We start from the raw sequence: 11,200 nt of genomic DNA on the forward strand, positions 1-11,200 counted from the left end.
GGGACAAAAGTCAACTTGTGGGGAACCAAGAACTAGGAAATCAGTAGGGTATTTTATTTTCCCACACAAGACTTCAACATCTCTAACTATCCCAAGTGGTGTGATGGTGTCTCCATTAGCAAGTTTAATAGTAACATCTATGTCTTCTATTTCGGCGGGTGCTATGTCATTCATAATTTCTTGGTATAAAGTAAAAGGAATAGCACTCAAACTAGCACCCACATCACATAAACCATGATAAACAATGATCTCCTATTTTAACTGAGACAAAAGTCATGCCAACAACAGCTCTATGTTTATCTTTTTCATTGGGTTTGGCAATTCTAGCAGTTTCATCACAGAAATAAATAACATGCCCATCAATATTTTCTACCAGGGCATCTTTAACCATAGCAACACTAGGTTCTACCTTGATTTGCTCAGAGGGTTTAGGTGCTTTAATATTACTTTTGCAAACCACGATTGATACCTTAGCATGTTCTTTTATCCTAACAATGAAAGGTATTTTTTCAATGTAAGTAGTAGGAAAAATTGGATCAAGATTGTAAATAATAGTTTCATCTTTAGCTTTAACCGGTTGTTTAATTTCTTCTTTAATAGGGGGATGATATTTAAACCACTTCTCCTTAGGGAGATCAACATGAGCAGCAAATGATTCACAAAAATAGTATCTCAGAGTCAAGTCCATATTTAGTGCTAAACTTGTGAAAGGCATCGATATTCATAAAAGATTTAACACAATCATACTTAAGCTTAATACCTCATTCTTTACCTTCTTCGAGTTCCCAATCTTCAGAGTTGCGTTTAATTCTTTCTAAAGGATCCCACCGGAATTCAATAGTCTTCTTCATAAAGGAACCGGTACAAGAAGTATCGAGCATGGATTGATCATTACGAGAAAGCCAAGCCTAAAAATTCTAAATAATAATTTCTCTCGAGAGCTCATGATTGGGGCATGAATATAACAATGACTTAAGCATCCCCCAAGCTAGAGCGATACTTTCTCCTTCACGAGGACAAAAAGTATATATATAATTCTGATCACGATGAACTAGATGCATACACTACAAAAAAGACACACCCGTGACATTTTGGCTCGAACGAATTTTTATCTGTCATGCTTATGACACATCTATGATGATAATTGTGACAAAACCCGGTATCATCATAGATGTGGTGGGCTCCTACTTCTATGACAAAAAATCATGACAGAAAATGAGCTTTTCGTCCTAGGCGGGCCGGAGATACACCTGCATGACATTCTGTGGGCCGTCCATGATGGAAAAAATCATGGTAGAAGCGAGGGCGAGGAAAATATTGGGGAGTTCCTGGTTACGGTGGGTGGTCGGGGCCGAGTGATGCACGAAGGGATTGCGCGTTTCTCTCGTACACGTACGCGTGTGGGTGCAAGGCATTGGGCTCTAACTGAACCCAAGCGAGGCGTTCGCTTACTGAACCTGAGCGATTGCACTGGCTACGCGTTACTGAACCCGAGCGATCGATCGATCCCTGGGTGTTAACTGAACCCGATCGAGGGATTCCTTCGCTACTTCTGCTAACTGAAGCCGGTCGAACCTGCTGCCTCTTGATGAACAATGACCGTTGTTGGGGGTTGGATGAACAGTCCCGGTGGGGGTTCGATGAACAGGACTCCGTGGTAGTAGTAGGCCGTTGCCGCTGGATGAACGGGGCCCCAATCGAGGAGGCCGGTGGAGGGTGGATGAACAGGTCCCCTTGGAGGCTCCATGAATAGTAGCCGGTGGAGGGTTGATGAACAGGACCCCATGGAGGGTTGGTTGAACAGTAGCCGGTGGAGGCTGGATGAACATGCCCCCGTGGATGAACAGTAGCTGGTGGAGGCTGGAGGAAGTCGGCGATGGATGAACAGTAGCAGGTGGAGGCTGGAGGAAGTCGATGGTGGATGAACAGTAGCAGGTGGAGGCTGGAGCGAGGCAATAGACGGTGGATGAACAGTAGCTCGTGGAGTCCCGTTTTGCGGTACGCCACACCCCTCCCGATGAACAGGACCCCGTTTCGACCGTAGGTGCTCCAACACAAGTCTGTTTCCTCCATTTTGCGGTACGCCACCCCTCCTGCTAAACAGGACCCTGTTTCGACCATAGGCACTCGAACACAAGTCTGTTTCCTCCGTTTTGCGGTACGCCAGACCCTTCCCGATGAATAGGACCACGTTTCGACCATATGCGGTCGAACAAAAAAGCCCGTTTCCTCCATTCTGCTATACGCCAGACCTCGTTTTGGCTGTTCCTTCCAAGCCTATTGGCTCCCGATGAACATGACGTACACCGTTGCCTCCCGATGAACACGATGCATTTTGTTGCCTCCCAATGAACACAACGCAGTTTCTCCGTTCCGGCCCAGCCGGTTGGCTTTCGATGAACAGGACGCCGTTGCTGACGTCCGTTGCCTCTCCATGTACACGAACCCTGGCCATACGTATGCGCGAGTACGCATTCGAGACCCCGCCCGTATGTACATATCTGGCCCTATTTTTTGGCATTTAGCTGTATGTACGTGTACACCGGTTTGACTGGACTGCTTGAACTGCTACTGCTCCTTACTCGGCCACGGTTCATCATGGCGGACAGACCGATCGACCGGTATGTACACAGACAACGCTACATATGCTTCGACCGAGTGTGTCCCAGCTGTCAGGGAGGATAAGGACGCACTTCCTTGCGTGCGAAGATATAGCTGGTGGGTCCCAGCTGTTAGGGGAAAGAATCATTTTTTGCCTATAATAAGGACACACTTCCTTGTGTGCCAAGATGTAGATGGTGGGTCCCAGCTGTTAGGGGGAGAAAACATTATTTTTCAGCGTAAAAAGGATGCAGTTGCATGCATGCGTCCATGTCTGTGGTGCGTCCCCACTGTCAGCCTCTCCACGTACAATCATCTTCCGACGACTCTCATTTGTTGACCACGCCGTGCTGAGCGCACCAAGGCGGTGGACGATGGCGAGGCCCCGGACGACAACGAGCCGGTGATGGGAAGACGCGGCAGTGGAGTCGCAGACAGAGAGGTGTACGAGGGTTAACGGGTTCTGGTGCGGCGTGGTTCTGAAGTAGGCGGAGAATAACAAGAGGTGTGGTGGGGTGGAGGGATGGTTTGGCCGGCGATGGGGTAGCGCTTTGCAGCGAAGTGCGCTAAGCAGAGCTGCTAGCCGCCGGAGACGGGAGCAGGTGGTCCCGGTGGCGCTGGAGGAAGAAGACGAGAGATTGAAGATGAATGCCGGCCGTTGGATGTAAATCCAATGGCTATCGATGTCAGAATCATTTGTTGACTAAGTTGACAACGCCTTGTGTCGGTGGAAACGACACCTATGGGATCACAAGGAATCCCTTCTACGGTCAGCGGGTGCGGGGCTATGGAAAGAGCGGGTTTAGAAGATCAACATGGGGGACTTTATCCAGGTTCGGGCCGCAAGTGATGCGTAATACCCTACTCTTGCCGGTTTGTGTTTATCTGGTGTTCTTAAACTAGCTACAAAGCGTCCAGGGTCCAAAAAGTCCGAATCCTTCTCCAGTATGCCTCGGGCCTCCTTTTATAGCCAAAGGGGTCGCCATAGTGGCACACAGGAGGTGGAAAGTTTGTACTGTATACAAGTCTATCCTCTGGCACCGTAGGACAAACACATTTAATGCGCTGCCGACGTGCCCTCTCACTTTATCGGGGACATCAAGGAAGCTCGTCTCATCCGTCGCCACCTCGTCTCACTCTGATGCGCGTCCAAGCTGACTAGGCGTGCAGCGCCACGCTGGCTGGTTGGCTGCTGAGTTGGTGCGGTGGCAGAGTCTTCACGAAGATCTGCATGCCACCACGCAGGTGCTTGCTGAGTTGGCCTAGAAGCTACATGTCGCCATGCAGGTGCCTGCCTTGTTGGCGGGATGACTGCTGTGTTGGAATGGCGGTGGAGCCTTGGCAGGTGGGGGCCTGGCTACGGCCCCGCAGATGTCCCTGATAAGTGTCTTGCCGCGGCCCCGGCAAGGGCCTTGCCGGGGGTCTTGTGAGCGTCCCCAGGAAGGATCTTGCCGGGGGTTTCCATCTTCTGGTTCTCATCTAGTCTTGTATGTTCTTGATCTTCACAAAGATCTGCATGCCACCATGCAGGCGCCTCCCGAGCCTTGGTTCCAATGTTTTCAACGGTGTCCGAACTCTTAGGCTCAAGGGTGGTGGCTCTGCTGGTGTTGGGCAAGTTGCCCCGGCAAGGCTCTTGCCGGGGCTACGTAAGCTGCCCCAGCAAGGCTCTTGCCAGGGAAAGCCCACCTTGTCCCTCTTCTCCTCGCGCCTTTGGCTTGGTGCTACTCTGGTAGTCTTGTGTCTTCGCTTCCTCTGCCCCGCCAAGCGTGGCCGCGGGCGTGTGGCTGCGACTGCCCGCGCACAAGTAAAGGGGTATAAAAAGTACCCCTACTTTTCTACACCGACAGGAGCCCCCGAGACTGGGCCACATATAAGCGCGGGGCGTTATTGGGCCAGACCCAGAACGGTGCACGGGTATGCGTGGCAGAGTTTTACCACAGTAACTCCGTCGCCAGTTGCGCTTCCCCACGACCCGCGTTGAGTGTGTGACGTGGGGGTCGTGCGTGGGGCGGTTGCTGCCCGCTTGCGTCACGTCGTCGTAAATGGTAAAGAGGCGGCCCGCGCCTTCCCCATAAAAAGGGAAAACCGCAGGCGCGCTGCTCATTTACCCCCTGTGCCTTTCCCAATCTCGGAACCGTCGCTCCCTTCTTCTTCCTCAAGCTCTTGCCTTTGCTCGCCGCCGCCGCGCCCTCATTTCCCTTAATCCTCCATCCCCTCTTAGTCGCTAGGGCACCCAAGACAGGCAAAGGCAAGGAGGCGGCCAAGGATGCCGGGGAGAAGGAGGCGCCGGAGAGCTAGTTGGCGGCGCTTCAGATGCAACATGCCTACTTCCCCTCAACGGTCGATGCGGTCCATCTCAGGGACTACTTCAGGCCCCTGTGGGGGAGGGAGACGACGGGCACCCTGCCACGCGCATCGTCCCTGCCGATTTCGCCAAGTCCGGCCCAAATCGGTACCCCTTCTTCGTTGACTACTTCTTGTGGGCTCTGCCCCCTTTCTCTGATTTGTTCAACGAGGTCATGCACACCTACGGCTTCCATATTCTGGATCTTACGTCGAATGTCATGGCATGCATGGCCTTCTTCGCCCATCTCTGCGAGGGCTTCGCCGGAGTGCTCCCTAGCACGACGCTCTTCCGCCACTACTTCTACCCACGCATCCAGCTAGGGGGCGCCATCTCCGTCTTCATTACCTGGATCCCGAGGTCTCAGGAGAAGGGCATGTACCTAGAGGGCGCCCAGAAGGAGAGGTGGGAGGAGTGGCGGAGCCGGTGGTGCTTGTAACGCCCACGATGCGGCTATATCTCCCACGTGTCGAGGCACGACTTAGAGGCATAACCGCATAGTGGTTTTGTCGCAAGAAGGGTCATCTTCACACAATCCCATGTAATGAACAAGAATGGGATAAAGAGTTGGCTTACAATCGCCACTTCACACAAAACATAATAAATATCATCATTCATCATTCAAAATACAATCATATAGACCGACTACGGTCAAAATCCAGATGAAAATAAGACAACCCCAAATGCTAGATCCCTGATCGTCCCAACTGGGCTCCACTACTGATCATAAGGAAAAGACACATAATAACGGCCACGTTCCTCGTCGAACTCCCACTTGAGATCGACGCCATCATCTGCACTGGCATCGTCGGCACCTGCAACTAGTGTTGGAAGTATCTGTGAGTCACGGGGACTCAGCAATCTCACACCCGCGAGATCAAGACTATTTAAGCTTATAGGACAAGGAGGTGCAAAGAGGTGGAGCTGCAGCGGCAAAAGCATATATGGCGGCTAACTTACGCAAATGAGAGCGAGAAGAGAAGCAATGGAATGGACGTCATCTAGCAATGACCAAGAAGAGGTCCTGAACACCTACTTACGTCATACATAACACAGACCGTGTTCACTTCCCGGACTCCGCCGAGAAGAGACCATCACGGCTACACACGCACTTGGTGTATTTTAATTGGGTCAAGTGACAAGTTATCTATAACCGGACATTAACAAATTCCCATCTGCCTCATAACCGCGGGCACGACTTTCGAAAGATATTACCCTGCAGGGGTGTCCCAACTTAGCCCATCATAAGCTCTCACGGTCAACGAAGGATAAACCTTCTCCCGGAACGACCCGATCAGTCTCGGAATCCCGGTTTACAAGACATCTCGACAATGGTAAAACAAGACCAGCAAAGCCACCCGAATGTGCCAACAAATCCCGATAGGAGCTGCACATATCTCGTTCTCAGGGCACACCGGATGAGACATCCTACGAGTAAAACCAGACCTCGAGTTTCCAGGAGGGGGCCCCGCAGTCTGCTCAGTTCGGACCAACACTTGAAGGAGCACTGGCCCGGGGGGGTTAAAATAAGATGACCCTCGGGCTCGCGAAAACCCGGGGGAAAAGGCTTAGGCGGAAAATAGTAAAACCAAAGTTGGGCCTTGCTGGAGGAGTTTTATTCAAGGCGAACTGTCAAGGGGGTCCCATAAATCACCCGACCGCGTAAGGAACGCAAACTCAAGGAACATAATCCCGGTATAACAGTAACTAGGGCGGCAAAAGTGGAACAAATCACCAGGCATAAGGCCGAGCCTTCCACCCTTTACAAAAATATATAGATGCATTAATTAAATAAGAGATATTGTGATATCCCAACATATCCATGTTCCAACATGGAACAAACTTCAACTTCACCTGCAACTAGCAACGCATAAGAGGGGCTGAGCAAAAGCGGTAACATAGCCAAACAACGGTTTGCTAGGAAAGGATGGTTAGGGGCTGACATGGCTGAAATAGGAGACATGATATAGCAAGAGATAGGTAGCGAGCATGGCAATAGAGCGAACAACTAGCATAGCAAAGATAGAAGTGATTTCGAGGGGTGGTCATCTTGCCTGCAAGATTCTCAGAGTTGTCGAAAGCTTGATCCTCGTAAGCGTACTCGACAGGTTCCTCGTTCAAGAACTCGTCTCCCGGCTCTACCCAAGACAAGAACACAAACAAACGGAAACACAATCAACAACGAGGAATGCGCAAGCAACATGATGCAAAACATGTATGATATGCAAGATATGATATGCGATGCCTATGCGTGCTCCGGAAGGAAAATGATGAACATGGCAGTAACTTGGCAAACCAAGCTTGCCACTGGAAAGATGAGATGATTTCAGTCGAAATCGATATAAGGATCACCGGAATCGGATGCACGGTTTGCAAATGACAAGCAAAACAAGAATGACCCTAATCTGCGATAAACAGCAAGATAGCACTTAAAATGCAACAAGTAGCAATGCTACAGCACCCCAACATAGCAACAAAGCACATGGCAGTAATCTACAGGAGATGCTTGACAAAATATGAACACTGAGCCACTGCTATTTCACAACATATCAAGCTCAAACAAGCATGGCAAAAGTGCAAAAGATTACAGGTTCACAGAATTAGTGAAAAACTGGACATGGCAGAAATCAGCATCAGGTAGCAATGTTCAGAGCATGAAATCTATATGCTACAGGAACTTAACATAGAAAAACAAGGCATGGTAGTGTTCTACTAAAAGCACATGACAAAAGTCCCTTACTGACCATAAGCCAAAAAGGACCAGAAGAAATGATGGCAAGCATGTAAACATAGCAAGTTCCGTTATCAGGTTTCAGACTTGGCAGAAAACAGAGCATGGCAGAAATATTAATATGTAGGCCTCTTTGTGAGCTTGATTCACTCACTACAGAGCAATGCATGAAAAACCAAGCATACCTACAGCAAGATGGCATGTTTATGAATCTATCCATGGCAAAAACAATTGCATAGCATGTATGGATCAACTACAATAAGCTTGGCAAAAAATGCATGTCATGTTAAGAATCTGCCAGAAATATTTTATAACAAAAGTAGAGCAAGATTGAGTCATGCTATGGTACTCGAAAATTGCAAACAATTGTAGGAATAGATCAATTACAACTATAGCTACAAAACATACTTACTGAACATCTACAAAATATGCATGGATCTCTCTGTAACATCAAGTTTACATGGCAACAAAATTACAGCAGACAAAGACTTAGAGAAATCACTAAGTCCCTGAAATCAGAAATATTACGGGGCCTACTTTGCATGCTTGTGCTAGTCACCACAAAGACCACAAAAATACATGGACTATACCACTGGAAAGATGGCATGGCATAATTCAAAACACATGTAGAGCGCATGCTCAAAAGATGCACAGAATAAATGATACAAAAATGACAAATCTCCAAATTCTGATAAGAACCAGAGATTAACAGCAACTAGCCCTCTTCCAACGAAGATTTGGGCATCAAAATGACCTCTAATGAACATGGTGCAATTGAACAAAATGAAGAGCATCACGAGTCGAACAATTTGACATATTATACGTGCGAATCGGAGCTACATGCACAAAGTTATCGCATCGGGAACAGGGGCACATGCTGATGGAATCTCCAGACTTGGAGAAATAGAGGGGGAGCGCGAAGTCAACGGGGCCACAGTACCGATCGGATCTGGCCGGCTGCTCGGGCTCGTTCGCCGGAGGAGAAGAAGGGCCGGCGGTCTCGGGCGTCGGCGGAGGAGGAGGGGACCCGGGGGCGGCGGGGCCCGGAGGGGAGGCGGCGGCGCCGGAGGAGCGACGGGCGGCGGCCGGCGACGAGCTCGCCCGGCGCGGCGGCGATGAGACCCGGCGGCGCGCGTGTCCGCCGGCGGGTGCGGGGCGGCGCGCGCGCGGGCGCGGAGGAGGCGGCGGCGGGCTCGGGCGGGCCCGCGGCGGGCTCGCGGGCCGGCGCGGAGGGAGAGACCGGCGGGACACGTGGCAACAGCGGATTCGCCGGGGCGCGGCGGCGGACGTGTCCGGCGCGGGCGGACGCGTCCGGCGCGGCGCGGAGGGAGAGGGTTAGGGTTCGTCTGAGATTTCGTTTTTCGGGATGCCCACTCATTTATAGGTAGAGGGAGCTAGGAGACTCCAAATGAGGTGCGGTTTTCGCCCACACGATCGTGATCGAACGACCTATAGCATGGAAGAGAGTTTGGTGGGCTTTGGGCTGGTTTTGGAGGGGGTTTTTGCTGGATACTCAAATGGACATTGCGGAGGCCCGGTTAACCGATGGAGTACCAAACGACCTCCGAATGGAACGAAACTTGACCGGTAGACTCCGGGTGGTATATTAAGACCACTTGACAAACCTCGGTCCATTCCGAGAAAGTTTGACACACGCACACGAAAGAAAACTAGAGGGGTGCACCGGGGGAGATAGGAGCGCCGGATTGGAAAACGGACAACGGGGAAAATGCTCGGATGCATGAGACGAACACGTATGCGAATGCAATGCACATGATGACATGATATAAAAATGCATGACATGACAAAATACAAAACGAAAGACAAAACCCGACAACGGAGGGAAAAACATAACACATAGCCGGAAATGGCAAGAGTCGGAGTTACAAATATGGCAAGTTACATGCGGGGTGTTACAGTGCTGGAACGAGGAGGAGGATCCACGGGAGTTCTACCGGGTTCGCCGGAGTCTGCCGGTCCGCCACAAGGACTGGGGTGACCTCGACGCCAATGACAAGAAGCTCTCGGTCGCCACCACCAAGATCAATCGCCTCACCGTGGCCGGGCTCACCCTCGAAATGATTGGGGCAGATTTCATCCGCCGCCGGATTGCCCCACTGCACAACAAGGGGAGCCCGGCCTGGGACTATAGGAACGCGGCTGACGTCATGAGGCTCCGCCCTGGCTTGAAGCACAACTTCACGGTGATGGGGCATGCTCAGTTTTACCAGAGGCTCTTCCAGCTCAAGGTGACTGACGATGGCAGTGCTGAGTGGACCGGCAGAGCCAAGAAGGCCGGCAAGACCGTCAAGGCATTTCTGTTTGGGTTGCCGGCGGGAGTGGTCCCGTTGAGCAACAACTCTCGCCAGACCGCCATCATTGCCATGATGCCGGACTTCAACGCGCATGGCCTTGATCCGCTCTTGGTCGAGCCGGAACTGGAGGAGGTGTAGGCGTTCTTCGACAACTTGTCGGAGAATGATGCCCGCGACGAGCCACTGCTCATCCGCGACACCACCAAGGAGAAGCTGGACTACATCGCCGCCAGGGCGGTGGAGGCGGCACTCACCAAGGAGGCTGGCAGCGTCAGCACCGTGGAGGACGAGGCCGACATGGCCGCGAAGGAGAAAGAGCTCGTCGGATGGGCGGAGTCTGCTGGGGAGGCCAGCAGCGTCAGCGCCGGGTCCCCCCTCATTGAAAACGTGGTCGAGGAGTTGGCCAAAGAAGAGGCCGAGGGTGACGACCCCTCGGCCACAAGGAAGAGACGCGCCCTGCGGTGGGCTAGCTCTGCCGAGCCGGTCCGGTTCGGCAACAGGTCCAGGTGCAGTCCGTGCGCCAGATGAGGGCCGCAGCGGCGAAGGCCGCGGCGGCAGCGAAGAAGGCGGTGAAGGCCGCGGTAGCAAAGAAAACGGCGGCCGCTTCCTCTTCGTCCAAGCGGCGCCGGACCCCATCCCCTTCTGCTCCTCCTTCGGATGGCACCTCGAAGGTTAATTTTGACCTCGGGTACTTCAGCCCGAAGAAGAAGAGGAGGCTAGTGGAAGAGGAGGCGGAGGACGAGTAAGCACTTCGCCCTCCATCATCCCCTGACCCCATGCCTGTGCTATCCTCCTTTAACTTGATGTTATCCTCACAGGGACACAGATACGTTGGCCTAGAGGGTGGCGAAGAAGGGCCAGGGCCTCGACGGGCGACAAGCCCTCAGCGAGCACTCCGCGCACGCCGGAGTTGGTGGTGATCAGCCCGGATGACAACCCCCGACGCAGCCCCCGCTTCAGCCGCCAGCGTGAGTTCACTACTCACTTCCCGTCGGTGTGTGTTGGGGAACGATCCCTTGGTGCTGACCTTGCCGGGTTCGCAGGAGGAGAGCGGCAGCAGGAGGAGCCGCTGAGGGCCACCCCCAACACGCCGCCCCCATCGACCATGCTACCCAGAGGGGCATCCCAGACAAGGGCACCAAGCACCGAGCCCACACGCACGGAGGAGGAGGAGGTGAACTTGGGTGGCAGTGGCTCCATCCCAGCAAC

The 11,200-nt window shown here is 52.3% G+C and overlaps 1 pseudogene; it reads left to right on the forward strand.

Moving 5' to 3' along the window:
* LOC141040890 (uncharacterized) overlaps positions 1-10,519 on the forward strand; it is a 33,026-nt pseudogene extending 22,507 nt beyond the window's left edge.
* The last annotated feature ends 681 nt before the right edge of the window (positions 10,520-11,200 follow it).

Source organism: Aegilops tauschii, chromosome 2, assembly GCF_002575655.3.
Source record: "Aegilops tauschii subsp. strangulata cultivar AL8/78 chromosome 2, Aet v6.0, whole genome shotgun sequence".
Classification (NCBI taxonomy): Eukaryota; Viridiplantae; Streptophyta; class Magnoliopsida; order Poales; family Poaceae; genus Aegilops; species Aegilops tauschii.